Source organism: Ranitomeya variabilis, chromosome 7, assembly GCF_051348905.1.
Source record: "Ranitomeya variabilis isolate aRanVar5 chromosome 7, aRanVar5.hap1, whole genome shotgun sequence".
Taxonomy (NCBI): Eukaryota; Metazoa; Chordata; class Amphibia; order Anura; family Dendrobatidae; genus Ranitomeya; species Ranitomeya variabilis.
The window spans coordinates 45,943,185-45,958,171 of NC_135238.1; the positions used below are offsets into that span (position 1 = coordinate 45,943,185).

The following is a 14,987-nucleotide window of genomic DNA, read 5'->3' on the forward strand; positions in this document are numbered from 1 at the left end:
CTCGGCTCTGGGGTGTCCACTCTCCTTCCAGCTCTCTCCTTCTCACAGGTGGACTACCGCGTGTATTCACACTGTGGTGAATCTTTTGGGCCCAGGCATAAAAAGTCGTCGAGGTAATGGATAATATGTGCCGCCTTACAAACATCCATGATGACACATTCGAGGAAGCAACTAAACGCCTCAAATAGTGAGCAGGATATGGAGCACCCCATGGGCAAACAGCGATCTATGTAGTATGCTCCTTCACAGAAGCAGCCCAATGGGAGGACACTATTCGGAGGCACTGGTAGTAACCGGAATGCCCCCTCAATGTCTGTTTTGGCCATTAGGGTGCCCCTTCCCAACTTCTTGACCCGCCTGATTGCCTTGTCAAAAGAGGTACAGTACATAGTACTGTACTTGGTTCCACGTTGATGTTGTCATTTACTGACCTGCCCCTTGGATATGACAAATGGTGGGTTAGTCTGAATGTATTGGGTTCATTTTTTGGCACGACTCCCAACATGGATACCACTATGTCTTCTGAGGAAAGTGTTCTGAATGGACCTGCCGCCATTCTACCTAAAGATATTTCTTTTTAAAAAATTTTTGTCACGATGTCTGGGTGTTGGTAGGCTGATTTTAGATTTTTACTCCAGCCTTTCTTGATTTTAGAAGGGCATGACATGCCTATATCTGTGTCTCCTCCTCCTTTTACGCCCCCACCTCTTATATTTTCACATGACTATATGTACTTGTGACATTTCCATGTGTTGGTTGTGTCTTCTGAGCAGGTTGTCAGCTTTTGGACATCTTTTAAGGTGTTTTCTATATGTTTTCAATGAGTTTGTATGTGTTTGTGTTTGCCTGCCATTGGTTTCAATGGGGTTCGACGGTGTTCGTCGAACGCTTGATGAACATTCATCGAAGATGCCCCAATTCGACGAACCGAACCGAACTCGAACACTAGGGGGGTGGCTCAACACTAGTCTTGACTAAAATTTGACTGTATATGTTTAACACCATTGCAGGAGGAAACCACACAAGGTCGACAGGTTTTCAGCTACTGACCCCACTAGTCTATCATCGATGACTTTTTCAAGAATGAATGCATGCATAATAAATCTTTACAGCTACATTTTTCACTAATGCAACTAAAGTAAAAAGATAGACCATGGAAGTAGTAGATATAAAATATAATTTTTTTTTAATGAAGCCTGTTTGCAAAATTGCTTTATTAATTCCGTATAGATGTATTCTAGCAATAAATAGTAGTTTAGGAGATGAATAGAGCCTTTAATTAGAATAACAGATCCCGTAATATTTAAGCATTATATTATCTGTTCAACAAGATTGACCCATAATAAACATGGAGACAAAAAGTGAGACCGAAAACTACAGGCCCTGCAACTTTCCATACATCATTGGGGAAATGTATGGTGTGAAGGAAGTTGTCCTCCATAGTCTCTGATGATAACCTTCTCACCCAGCATCCGCTTGGACTCAACAGTGATTGAAACTAATCTGGTTAGCTTCTATTATGAAGGTCAGCAACTTCCTGCACTACAGCTGCTGTCGAACTACAACTCCCAACTTACCTGGACAGCTGCATGACAGCCAGGGAATGCAGGGAGTCATCGTTTTACAATAGCTAACGTGTCAAAAGTTTCAGATTTCTTTTCAGTGATGAGGTATGTCCCAGATTAGCCTGGGGTAAAGCTGTCAATGTTGTTTAACTGGATTTATTATGGGCGTTGGATACTGTGGCACATAAAATGAGCATGCCGTTCATTTTCTCATGAAAATGGCCTAAATCCATGCGGCTCTTAAGGGAAATTACATCATAGACTTTTGCTCCGGCTCCATATGCTCTTTGGGAGGTTAACTTGGATTTTTTTGTTAGTAAATAAGGGGGTTGTCCACAACTAGACCACCATAAATAATAACGCCTGTACTCACCTACTGCACTGGAGGTGTCGTCACTCGCTGTCCCTGGAGCTCACGTGACGCTGGCACCCAATCAGCGCTGGCATTACTGGACCCGACTTCAGACAAATTTGAACATGGGAATGGCGCCAGCACAGGAGGTGAGTATAAGTGTTATTATTTTAGGAGGGCAAAGCTTGGGGTATGAGAAGAAGTTGTCCAAGTAGTGGACAACTTCTTAGAGGTAAGTAAAATTGATTTGAGTACATTTGTTTAGGTATGTATAGATACAAATTTGATTAGATTTTATTGACTACTGTTTTATTTGATACTTTTTTGTGTTACTGGGAAAAAGAAAAGCCATCTTGATTTGTTGATCACTGATACATGCTTTGTTCCCGTTCTGGATGTTTCATATAGAAATTAGCAAAGTGTGAAATAATTTATGGAACTGTTTTCTATTTTCAGTTGAAGAAAGTAGGAAAGATTCAAAAACAAATGTCCTTTTACCTCTCCGTGATGAAGTGGAAGATAAGGAATCACCGATTGACAAAAAAGGAACTGAACATGGACTGGATAGATCTTTTGCATCTTCTGAATGTGGACAATATTTTAAAAGAAGTCTCATCCTTCCAAGCACAAGTGCATTTACAAAGATATAAAGACATTCTCATGTTCAGAATGTGGGAAATGTTTTGCCTATTAATCACTTCTTGCTATACACAAGAGGGTTCACACAGGAGAGAAGCCATTTTCAGAAGGCAGGTCTTAGTATGCATCAGAGAACTCATGCAGGGGTGAAGCAGTTTTCTTGCTCACGGTATGGAAAACTGTTTACTTGTAAATCAAAATTAGTTGATCATTTAAGAACGCACACAGGGGAGAAGCCATTTTCATGCTCAGAATGTGAAAAAAGTTTCACCCGGAAATCATATTTGGATGATCATGTAAGAACTCACACAGGGGAGAAGCCATTTTCATGTTCAGTATGTGGAAAATGTTTTAGCCAGAAAACATCTCTTACTCTACATCAAAGACTTCACACTGGGGAGAAGCCATATTTATGTTCTGAATGCGGTAAAGATTTTAAACATAACCCAGGTTTAGTGGAACATCTGATAAATGAAACACCGGAGAGACCATTTCCGTGCTCAGAATGTGAGAAAAATTTTATTCAGAAATCAAGTCTTTTGGAACATGTAAAAATTCACACAGGGGAGAAACCATATACATGCACAGAATGTGATAACAGTTTTAGGCACAAATCAAGTCTTGTAAAGCATCTCAGAACTCACACAGGGGAGAAGCCATTTTCATGTCTACAATGTAAGAAATCTTTTGCTTATAGAAAAGGTTTGGTCTTACATCAGAGAACTCACACAGGGGTGAAGCCATTTTCTTGCTCAGAATGTGGAAAACGTTTTACCTACAAATGCAATCTCATTAGACATCAGAGAAGACACATGGAAGAGAAACACCTTTAATGTTTGTTAGACATGGACAAATGCTTCGCTAAAATATAGAAAACCATCACCCCATTACTTGCCAAATTCAAATTTTTACAAGAACGGATTTTTCAGAAAAGGGCGTCCCAATATTTATTTAAAAATGACAATGACATGATTTCCTATTTTGAAACCATTCATTTTACAAACACAACACAAAAAATTGGACCTAATTATTAAAATTATAAAATCTTAGTTGCTAGAAGCTAAAGATTAGGCATCCCCAAAAAAGGACATTGGTAGATAATGGGTTAACATCAAGAGATTTTTGTGATGATCTCACTTATGGCTTTTGTGTTTTAGTTTTCCTGAATTATTTACGTAATTGTTGAGCCCTGTGTACACTACTGTACTAAAGCCAAGGAAGACACAGCCGAACTGTTGGATTAATACCTTAAGTACTGTGATCGCTAGCTACCACCACGTCTTAGTGGCTTGATGTGGGAGATAGTTAAGTCTTGCCATGGCTGGCTGATGGTCTAAGAAAGGCAAAGAGTAAGGCCGTTTTCACGCATCCATGAAACATGAACTGTTCTTGCTTCTGAAGACCTCGTCTCACCCCTCAATCTGAGTGACCTGTTTTATATAGATCTATGAAGCAATTAGCTCAGGTCAGGAGACCCAGCTTTGGGTCAAATCTTTTGGATCGAATGTTTCACACATGTGTGAAACTGAACCAAAATGTTGCCTGTCAGTTTAGTAGTGACTGACAATAATACTTTGTCAGACAAGTATATCAAGGCATTTTAGAAGTGATCAAAAGGGAAATAAAGAGTTAAAGAATTAAAAAGTAGTTCACTGTAAATAAAATAAAATATATATTTATCATAGGTAGTTTTATATTTTAAGACTAAAAAAAATTATAGTATCACTGCACAGGTTATTTAAATCACACAGTAAACAACTGAAAAACCCACCTTTTGTAGTTAATCCTGTTTTTTTTCCCCTCATGTTAATATCTCCCTCAACCCCTTCCCAAAAAAATAATGTACCCAAATATGTGTGTAATAAAAATATTATAAGTTCCAAAAAAATTAAACAATGCCGCAAATAGACCAGGACAAAATGGTTGGCACCTTTTTTTAAAGTAAGAAAAACTCCCAATGGTCACTGAAATCATTTGAAACTGACAACAGTAATTTTCTATTGAATTTTAGTAAATAATAATAATTATAAATCAGACTTTGTAGCAGAATTCTGGTCCTACAGGAAAATTGGGCTGTTGACAACATTTTTCATGTTGAACTGGGGTCTCTATATAATAGTGGCTGGAGTGGAAAAAAACATTTTTTTTTGCCTCTGTTGTAAAGATATTAGCAATCAAATATTTGGCAACTAATGAGTTAACTTTAGTTAAACCAAATTTTTTTTTCAGATAGTTTTCAGTGGGGCGTTTACTTCTTTTCCCAGTATGACATTGATCAATCGTATGCAGGCATCATCACGCGTCCTGCGGTTCTATGTTACTACCTGCATATGATTGGTCAGAGTCACACAGGGAGAAGTAACTGCCCCTAGTGAAAACTGTCTGATAACACTCACTTGGATTTGGCTAAAGTTAACTCATTAGGTGCCAAATATTTCATAGCTGGTATCTTCACAACAGAGAGACTAAATAAAAATTATAAAGAAATATGCTCCGCATATTACATGGCTTGTCCAATTCAACATAAAAAACTGATGAAAGGCCTCTTTTCAAGAAAACAAAACTATTAAAAATGCCCTGGAATAAAATTATGGTTCCTCTAGAAAAGATTGAAATTAATTTTACCATGTGGAGAAGTGAAACTACAGAGCGTCCTGTAGTTATCACAAGTGTCTGCAGACTTGTAATCAGTCAGTCGCCTATTTACAGGGTAAAAAGTAGTCACTGTGCTGTTTGTTGTCATGGCGTTTACCACACAGAACATGGGGCAAAGAAAGCTAAGAAGAGAGTGGTCTCAGGAGATTAGGAGAACATTATAGACAAACAAGTCTCAGGTGAAGGCTATATGATGTCTCCTACAGCTGGATGTTCCTGTTACTACAGCTGCACATATCCAGAAGTGTAAGGTCTATGGGGCTGTAGCCGTCTTCCCTGGAGGCAGCCACACGAGGAATAAGGTCACAAATTGAAGAGATGGATAATACAAAGGGGAACCACAAAACCCAGAACTTTGAAAGAGATTAGAGGAGAACTCCAAGTCCAACAGTGTGAGGTCACACCAAGTGGCATGAAAATTCAACTCAGACGCAGTCACCATAACATTTAATTTCACCCCAATGTTTTTTTTAAATATGAGTTTGCTGTATCAAAACATTATCTCCACAAAATACAATAAATTTGGGCTAAAAAATTGTTTGTGCTCAAACCTGGTGGGGAAGGCTTTTTGGTACAATAAATAATGGCGGCTATGTATCTTCCATAGAGCCTGAGTTCACACAATTCTTTCTCAAGAGGAGGCCTGGCACCAACTGTAGTGAACTTGGACATATGGGAGTACCATTTCCATGTAACTGAACGATTGAGCGCATGTTTCTTGGACACATAAAATAAGAACCGACAATGCACTGGTGATAGAGGAAGGAGTGCGTGGAGCAGACTGGTTACGAGGAAGATGATCAAGAGGAGAGGAAGAATATGTGTGTGTGAAATGGCCAGCGCCCCCACTCCCACCTCTTTCCTACTAGGAGGTGCTCCCTGGGTCCATGTGTGACTACCACTGACAGTGTCCCTACCACTTCAACACAGATTGGCATTAAAATTGTCATGCCCATCTCCTCCATATCATTTTCTGACAATAAAGGCTGACTGACTGAACAGCAATCTAGTCTGAACTGGTGCATAACCAAAAAAGTCTTGCATAGCAAATAGATCAATGGCTGCACTCAACTGTACTTAAGCAAGGAAATGTCCAATACATGAAATGTGAATAGCTTAATGGCTTGTGAAATCTATGAAAAAACACATGAGATGCTTAGCACAAGATTTGGCCAAAAAATGTGAGCCCATCCACCAAACATCAAGGTAATCTCAGATCGGATGGGTACCTGACTTGACTGCCTAGTGTGAACACTTACCTATGGCGGGGCATTCACCATGCTGTGATTTTAACTACATCCAAACACAGTTGGTTCTGACCTTCCTATAAATGCAGGCTTTACCATGTAATTAGCCATAGGTAAGTGTTCACACTAGGCAGTCAGGTCAGGTACCCATCTGATCTGAGATTACCTTGATGTTTGGTGGATGGGCTCACATTTTTTGGCCAAATCTTGTGCTAAGCATCTCATGTGTTTTTTCATAGATTTCACAAGCCATTAAGCTATTCACATTTCATGTATCGCACATTTCCTTGCTTAAGTACAGTTGAGTGCAGCCATTGATCTATTTGCTAATAAAGGCTGACTGATCATGTCTTCCAAAATCTCAACTAGAAGAACATTTTTTTGGTGTATTATGTTCCTTAACCTCCAGGGAGCTGTTGGCGTTTGGACTTTGGGGCAGAATAGAAACAGGTGTCATTAACAGATTGGACATTTTGCTCTGCACAACATTAAACGATGTGATGGCTGAGGAGGTAAACTCAGCAGAAACGCTGACTCCAGCTGATGATGTCGCTGTCAGAGGCTACATTATCCTGCTGTGCTTAAGGTGAGCAATAGCACACATACACCATCACATCATTCACGTTCTCCTCGCTAACCTGACTGCCAGAATTTGTAAAAGAGGCCAAATGTGACTAGTGTTTGGTAATACTGAAGGTTTCTAACAGCACTGCCAGTGGTGTGAGAACATCTGCTGTCCTTGATATTGTTATTTTTTCTATCTCCCTGCCATGGCCGTTGCCTATATTTTGTTTAGGTTTAGCAAACATTTTTTTGCGAAAGTATAAGGTTTTATTTGTTTCTAAGCTTTTCGCAATTTTCATGTTTTACAATCTTATTCCCTTAAGCCATAGAGATATGTCACACAAAATAGTTAATAACTAACATTTCCCACATGTCTATTTTACATCTGCATCATTTATGAAACATATTTTTTTGCTGGGAAGTTAGAAGGCGTTGATCAGCGATTTCTCATTTTTCCATCAAAATGTACAAAAGCCCTTTTTCTTGGACCACCTCACATTTTTAATTGAATTTGAGGGGCCTATGTGACAGAAAATGCCCAAAAGTGACACCGTTCTAATAACTGCACCACTCAAAGTGCTCAAAATCATGTTCAAGAAGTTTATTAACCCTGTAGGTGCTTTACAGGAATTAAAGCAATGTAGAAGGAAAAAAATTAACATTTTATTCTTCTTTATAAAATTGTTGGTTTTGACCCAAATTACTTATTTATACAAGGGCAAAAGGAGAAAATGGACCCCAGAATTTGCCAATACCCCATATGTAGTGGAAAACTGCTGTTTGGGTGCACGGCAAAGCTTGGAACGGAAGGAGCACCGTTTAACTTTTTGAACAGAAAATTGGCTGGAATCAAGAGTGTTTTCAGAGCCCCTTATGTGCATAAACTGTGGAAACTCCCGATAAGTCAGCTTATTTTGTAAACTATACCCCTCAAGGAACATATTTAGAGGTGTGAGCACCTTGACCCCAGAGGGGCTTCATATAATTTTCTAATGTTGAGGCTCGAAATTGAAAAAAAATTAACTTATGCCATAAAAGTGTTGGTTTTGCCCCAAATTGTTCATTTTCACAAAAGTAACAGGATAAGATGGACCATACAATTTGTGGTGCAGTTTATTCTGAGCACACTGATACCCAGTATGTGTTAGAAAACTACTGTTTGGGTGCACGCCAGGTCTTGGAAGGAAGGAGCATCAACTGAATTCTGGAGCTCAATTTAGGCTGGAATAGATTGCGGATGCCATGTCACATTTGACGAGCCCCTGACAGGTTAAAACAGCAGAAACCCCACAAGTGATTCCATTTTGGAAACGAACACTCTTGAGGAATTCATCTAGGGGTGTAGTGAGCATTTTTATTCTTCAGCTGATTCACAGAATTGAATAACATTAGGCTGAGTAAATGGAAAGTTAACATTTTTTCCACTAAAATTTTCTTTTGGTACAAGTTTTTAATTTTCAAAAGGAATAATAGGAGAAAATGAATGGTGGAATTTGTTGTGTTACTCGTCCTGAGTACGCCGATACCCCATATGTGGTCAAAAACTACTTTTCCGGCACAATGCAAAGTTCAAGGGGAAGAGGCGCCATATTAGAATTAGATCTTACTAGAATGGTTTGCAGGTGCCATGTCACATTGGCAGAGCCCCTGAGGTGCTAGAACAGCAGAAACCCCAATGAAGTCATTTAAGTTTCCAAACTACACACTTGATGAATGCATCTAGGGGCGCAGTGATCATATTGACACCACATGTGCCTCACAGAATTAAAATAACTTTGGGCAGTGAAGAAAGACTAATTACATTTTTACCACTAAAATGTTGTTTCAGCCCCAAGTTTTAAATTTTTATACGGGCTAATAGTAAGAAATGAACCTGACAGTTTGTTTGACTCCACACATAAGACCTCAGGAGTGGACATGGATGTCAGACATATGTACCATCCTCCAAAACTTTGAGGACTCAACCAAGATGGTGAGCGGCGATGATACAATAATTAGCATCACCATCCCACTTCTCTCTGTTCTGAAATGCTCTCTGCTCACTATCAAAGAAGATGCGTTGCAGTCGGAGATTGATGAGATGGAGCAAGGAACCATACATGGTGAATACACACAGCCCACCCACATCTCATCTCAACGTGGATAGGGTGACAATGAGGAAGAGGAGGAGGCGGAGGAAGAACAGGAGCTACTTTCATGCAATAGATAGTACTACTAGCACAGCTGTCATACCGTCTGTTCAGCATGGATGGCCTGAGGACAGGAAGGAGGAGGACAGAATTTTCAGTCATCCTCTTGGTGAGGACACGGAAGTCTTGCCTGTTAGCAGTCTGGCACACATGGCTGAGTTTATGTTACGTTGCCATTCACGTGACCCTTGCTTTCTCAAAAGTTTGGGTAGCAGTCATTACTGGTTGGTGACACTTGTAGACCCACACTACAAAGAAAACTTTCTATCTCATATTCCAGAGTCAGACAGGTGTACTAAAATGGTGCAGGACCAGAGGGCTCTTGTTGCGGAATTATTTAAAAAATTCCCATCTGAAAACGCTGGCAGCAGACATCACAGTTCGTTGCACAACCAAGGACGACAGGCGAAAGAGACACAACTCTGATCCAGCTCAAGTTCTGGGAGTTTTCTCAGACCCCACATCGTATAGGCCCTGAGGCACGGGGTACTCTCACAAGAAGTGCAAAGTTTTGGAAGATGCTGAGGGAGTACCTTGCTGACCAAACCAAAGTCCTCCGTGATACCTCCATGCCTTATAATTATTGGGTATCCAGGCTGGACACGTGGCATGAACTGGCTATGAATGCCTTGGAGGTCCTGGCCTGCCCTGCCGCTAGCATTTTGTCAGAGTGGGTATTAAGTGCCGCTGGGGGAATTATAACTGATAAGCGCGTCCACCTGCCAACTGAAAATGCTGACAGGCTGACTCTTATAAAAATGAACAAGGGATGGATTGTGCCAGACTTCTGTACACCACTGAGCGATATCAGCCAAACATAACCTCCAATACAGTGTCTTTTTTTGTTAACGCTATTACCATGCACCTCTTTACACCCAAACATGGGTATACAGTACACTTCGTGATTTCAACTTTTTTTCTGTTGTCATTCTCCTTCTCTTCATCCTCATCACCCACCACTAGGGTTGAGCGACTTTTATTTTTATAGGATCGGGTCGGGTTTCACAAAACCCGACTTTCTCAAAAGTCGGGTCGAGTGAAATCGGCCGATCCTATAAAAATGTCGGGGTCAGCCGAAACACGAAACCCAATGCAGTGCAATGGGATACTATGGTTCCCAGAGTCTGAAGGAGAGGAAACTCTCCTTCAGGCCCTGGGATCCATATTAATGTGTAAAATAAAGAATTAAAATAAAAAATATTGATATACTCACCTCTCCGACGCAGCCTGGACCTTACCACTGGTAACCGGCAGCCTTCTTTGTTTAAAATGAGCGCGTTCAGGGCCTTAGATGACGTCACGGCTTGTGATTGGTCGCGGCCGCCCATGTAAACGCCAAGCGACCAATCACAAGCCGTGACGTAATTCTCAGGTCCTAAATTCCTAGAATTAGGAATTTAGGACCTGAAAATTATGTCACGGCTTGTGATTGGTCGCGTGGCGGTCACATGGGCGGCCGCGACCAATCACAAGCCGTGACGTCATCTAAGGCCCTGAACGCGCTCATTTTAAGCAAAGAAGGCTGCTGGTTACCAGCTGTAAGGTCCAGGCTGCGTCGGAGAGGTGAGTATATCAATATTTTTTATTTTAATTCTTTATTTTACACTTAAATGTGGATTCCGATACCGATTTCCGATATCGCAAACATATCGGAACTCGGTATCGGAGTTCCGATACCAGATTCAGAAGATCGCCGACCTCATGGCCGACCCCACACAGGGGTCGGGTCGGGTTTCATGAAACCCGACTTTGCCAAAAGTCGGCGACTTCGGAAAATGGCTGACCCGTTTCGCTCAACCCTACCCACCACCACTATATCACCATGGTGATCGTAGTCTGTGATGGAACAGCCACGTTATTGTGTTAAAGGGTGTTTTTGATGCCCATAAAAAAAATGTTTACAGTTTTTCTTTTCTTTTTTCATTGGATTGTTATGTACTTTTTTGGCTGTGCACCCGGAGTGCCCTTGCATGGATGAGTGGGTAGTTATACTGGAGCAGCTTTACAAGGCCCACCGTAAGATGATCGCATAAGGCAGCAGTGTGGGCACTATACTTTTTCTCATTGGACATTGTGTTAAAGGGTGTTTATGATGCCCGTAAAAAATATATTTACACAGCATGTTGATGTGTACCCCCCAGGGGCACATTTTTTTTTTATGAAGCCCTCCTCCACGTTTCATCCTAGGGGGATTGGGGTGCATGCAAATTTGGAGCAGGTCTGGCATTCACTGCATAGCCAAACAGTATGAGAGACCCAGTTCCTAATAATGGGAACTGTAGGGGTTTGTTACGCTGCTTCAACAATGCAATTCTCCACTTTTGGGTCTTCATCCTCAACTCTGCAATTCTCCAATGCAGGTTCTTCAGGCTTAACACTGCAATTCACTGCATAGTCAAACAGTATGGGAGTACCAGCTTCCTAATAATGGGAACTTTGGTGTCATGTGGCCATCCACTGCGTCGGTTCAAAGGGTTATTGGGGTGTAACTTTGGGGCAGGGCAGGCCTTGCATTCAATGCATAGGCGAACATTATGGGAGTAGCAAATTAAGAAAAATGGGAACTTTGGTTTCATGTGGCCTTCCAGGACGTCAGTTTTTTGGGTTATTGGGGTGCATCTAAATTTGGAGCAGGCTTTGCATTCACTTCATGGGCAAATTGTACGGGACTAGAGAAATCATAATAATGGGAACTTTGGTTTCATGTGGCCATGCACCACGTCTCTTCAAATTGTTTTGGTGGTTCGTGTAACTTTGGTGCAGGCCAGACCTTGGATTAAATGCATTGGCAAACAGAATGGGAGACCCACTTCCTAATAATGTGAACTTTGTTGGTTGTCAGCTTCAACAATGCAATTCTCCACTGCTAGTTCTTCAGCCTCAACACTGACATTCTCCAATGCAGGTTCTTCAGGCTCAACACTGCAATTCACTGCATAGGCAAACAGCATGAGAGTACCAACTTTCTAATAATGGGAACGTTGGTTTCATGGGGCCTTCCAGGACGTCTGTTTTTTGGGATACTGGGGTGCGTCCCAATTTGGAGCAGGCCTTGCATTCAATTCATGGGCAAACTCTAGGAAAGTAAAAAAATCTAATAATGGGAACTTTGGTTTCATGTGGCCATCCACCATGTCTCTTCAAACTGTTTTTGGGGTGCGATAAACTTTGGGGCAGACCAGGCCTTGCATTCAATGCATGGGCAAACAGTATGGCAGTACCAAATAAATAAGAATGGGAACTTTGGTTTCATGTGGCCTTCCAGGATGTCTGTTCAATGGGTTATTGAGGTGCGCCTAAATTTGAGTCATGCCTTGCATTCAATGCGCAGTCAATAATAGTACAGGATACACACTGTTTAATAATGGGAACAACAAAGCCCAGCCAGCTGATGGCTCTCTAAGAATAGGGAGGACACACTGCTGTCCCTTTAAGAAGATTAAAGTCCGCCTAATGGCCCTCCTCCTTTAACAGTCTCACCTTCATAACTGAAACGGGATGTGTCTGATGATGTGTCAAACACCACATGGCCAGCTAAGGTTACATAGTTACATAGTTATTAAGGTTGAATGAAGACTTTAAGTCCATCTAGTCCAACCCATAGCCTAACCTAACATGCTCTAACATGTTGATCCAGAGGAAGAATCCGCGTCTGTTATTATGCTTAAACCTTTTTTCCTCCAGACGTAGAGGATGCCCCCTTGTCCCTGTCTCAGGTCTGTGATTAAAAAGATCATCAGAAAGGTCTTTGTACTGTCCCCTCATATATTTATACATTAACATAAGATCACCCCTTAGTCTTCGTTTTTCCAAACTAAATAGCCCCAAGTGTAATAACCTATCTTGGTATTGCAGACCCCCCAGTCCTCTAATAACCGTGGTCGCTCTTCTCTGCACCCGCTCCAGTTCAGCTATGTCTTTCTTATACACCGGAGACCAGAACTGTGCACAGTATTCTAAGTGTGGTCGCACTAGTGACTTGTATAGAGGTAAAATTATGTTCTCCTCATGAGCATCTATGCCTCTTTTAATGCATCCCATTATTTTATTTGCCTTTGTAGCAGCTGCCTGACACTGGCCACTGAATATGAGTTTGTCATCCACCCATATACCCAGGTCTTTTTCATTGACTGTTTTGCCCAGAGTTTTAGAATTAAGCACATAGTTATACATCTTATTACTTCTACCCAAGTGCATGACCTTACATTTATCCCCATTAAAGCTCATTTGCCATTTATCATCCCAAGCTTCTAGTTTACATAAATCATCCTGTAATATAAAATTGTCCTCCCCTGTATTGATTACCCTGCAGAGTTTAGTGTCATCTGCGAATATTGAAATTCTACTCTGAATGCCCCCTACAAGGTCATTAATAAATATGTTAAAAAGAGGGCCCAATACTGACCCCTGTGGTACTCCACTGCTAACCGCGGCCCAGTCCGAGTGTGCTCCATTAATAACCACCCTTTGTTTCCTATCCCTGAGCCAGCTCTCAACCCACTTACACATATTTTCCCCTATCCCCATTACTCTCATTTTATGTAACAACCTTTTGTGTGGCACCGTATCAAAAGCTTTAGAAAAGTCCATATACACTACATCCACTGGGTTCCCTTGGTCCAGTCCGGAACTTACCTCTTCATAGAAGCTGATCAGATTAGTCTGACAGGAACGGTCCCTAGTAAACCCGTGCTGATACTGGGTCATGAGGCTATTCCTCTTCAGATACTCCAGTATAGCATCCCTTAGGCCATGTTCACACTTTGCGGTTTTTACCGCGGAACCGCCGCGATTTTGATGCTGCGGTTCCGCAGCAGTTTCCATAGCGTTTACATTAACATGCAAACCCTATGGAAACCGCAAACCGCAGTGCACATGCTGCAGGAAAAACCGCGCAGAAACGTAGCAGTTTACAACCCGCAGCATGTCACTTCTTTGTGCAGAATCGCTGCGATTCTGCACCCATAGGAAAGGATTGAACCGCTTACTTCCCGCATGGGGCTGTGCCCACGTTGCGGGAAGTAAGCGGATAATGTGCAGGTGGTACCCAGGGTGGAGGAGAGCAGACTCTCCTCCAGGCCCTGGGAACCATATTTGGGTGTAAAAAAAAGAATTAAAATAAAAAATAATGCTATACTCACCTCTCAGCGCTGCCCGCGGCGTCCGGTCTGGGTTGATGTGCGAACAGGACCTGCGGTGACGTCGCGGTCACATGACCATGATGACGCCGTGGTCACATGACCGTGACGTCACGAAGGGTCCTTCTCGGCACAGCATCTTTGGAAGCGGACCGCCGAGTGCAGCGCCGAGGAGATCGGGACGTCAGAGAGGGTGAGTATAGCCAATTTTTTTATTTTAACATTATACTATTGATGCTGCATATTGCTGCACATGCAGCATCAATAGTATAGGCGGAAACCCGCAGCGGAAACCGCGGAACAAACCGCGATAAATCTGCAGGGATAACCGCAGCGGGTTTGCCCTGCAGATTTATCAATTCCGCTGTGGGAGAACCCGCAGAGCACACCGCAAAGTGTGCACATAGCCTTAGAATGCGCTCCAGGATTTTACCCACAGTAGAGGTGAAGCTTACTGGCCTATAATTTCCGAGTTCAGTTTTTGTCCCCTTTTTGAATATTGGCACCGCATTTGCTATACGCCAGTCCTGTGGTATAGACCCTGTTATTGTGGAGTCTTTAAAGATTAAAAATAATGGTCTATCAATGACTGTACTTAGTTCCTGCAGTACTCAGGGGTGGATCCCATCCGGGCCCGG

At 41.8% G+C, this 14,987-nt stretch overlaps 1 pseudogene; it reads left to right on the forward strand.

Annotated features, from left to right (window-relative positions):
• Window positions 1–2,042: 2,042 nt before the first annotated feature.
• On the forward strand, window positions 2,043–3,392 carry LOC143786219 (uncharacterized; annotated as a pseudogene).
• The last annotated feature ends 11,595 nt before the right edge of the window (window positions 3,393–14,987 follow it).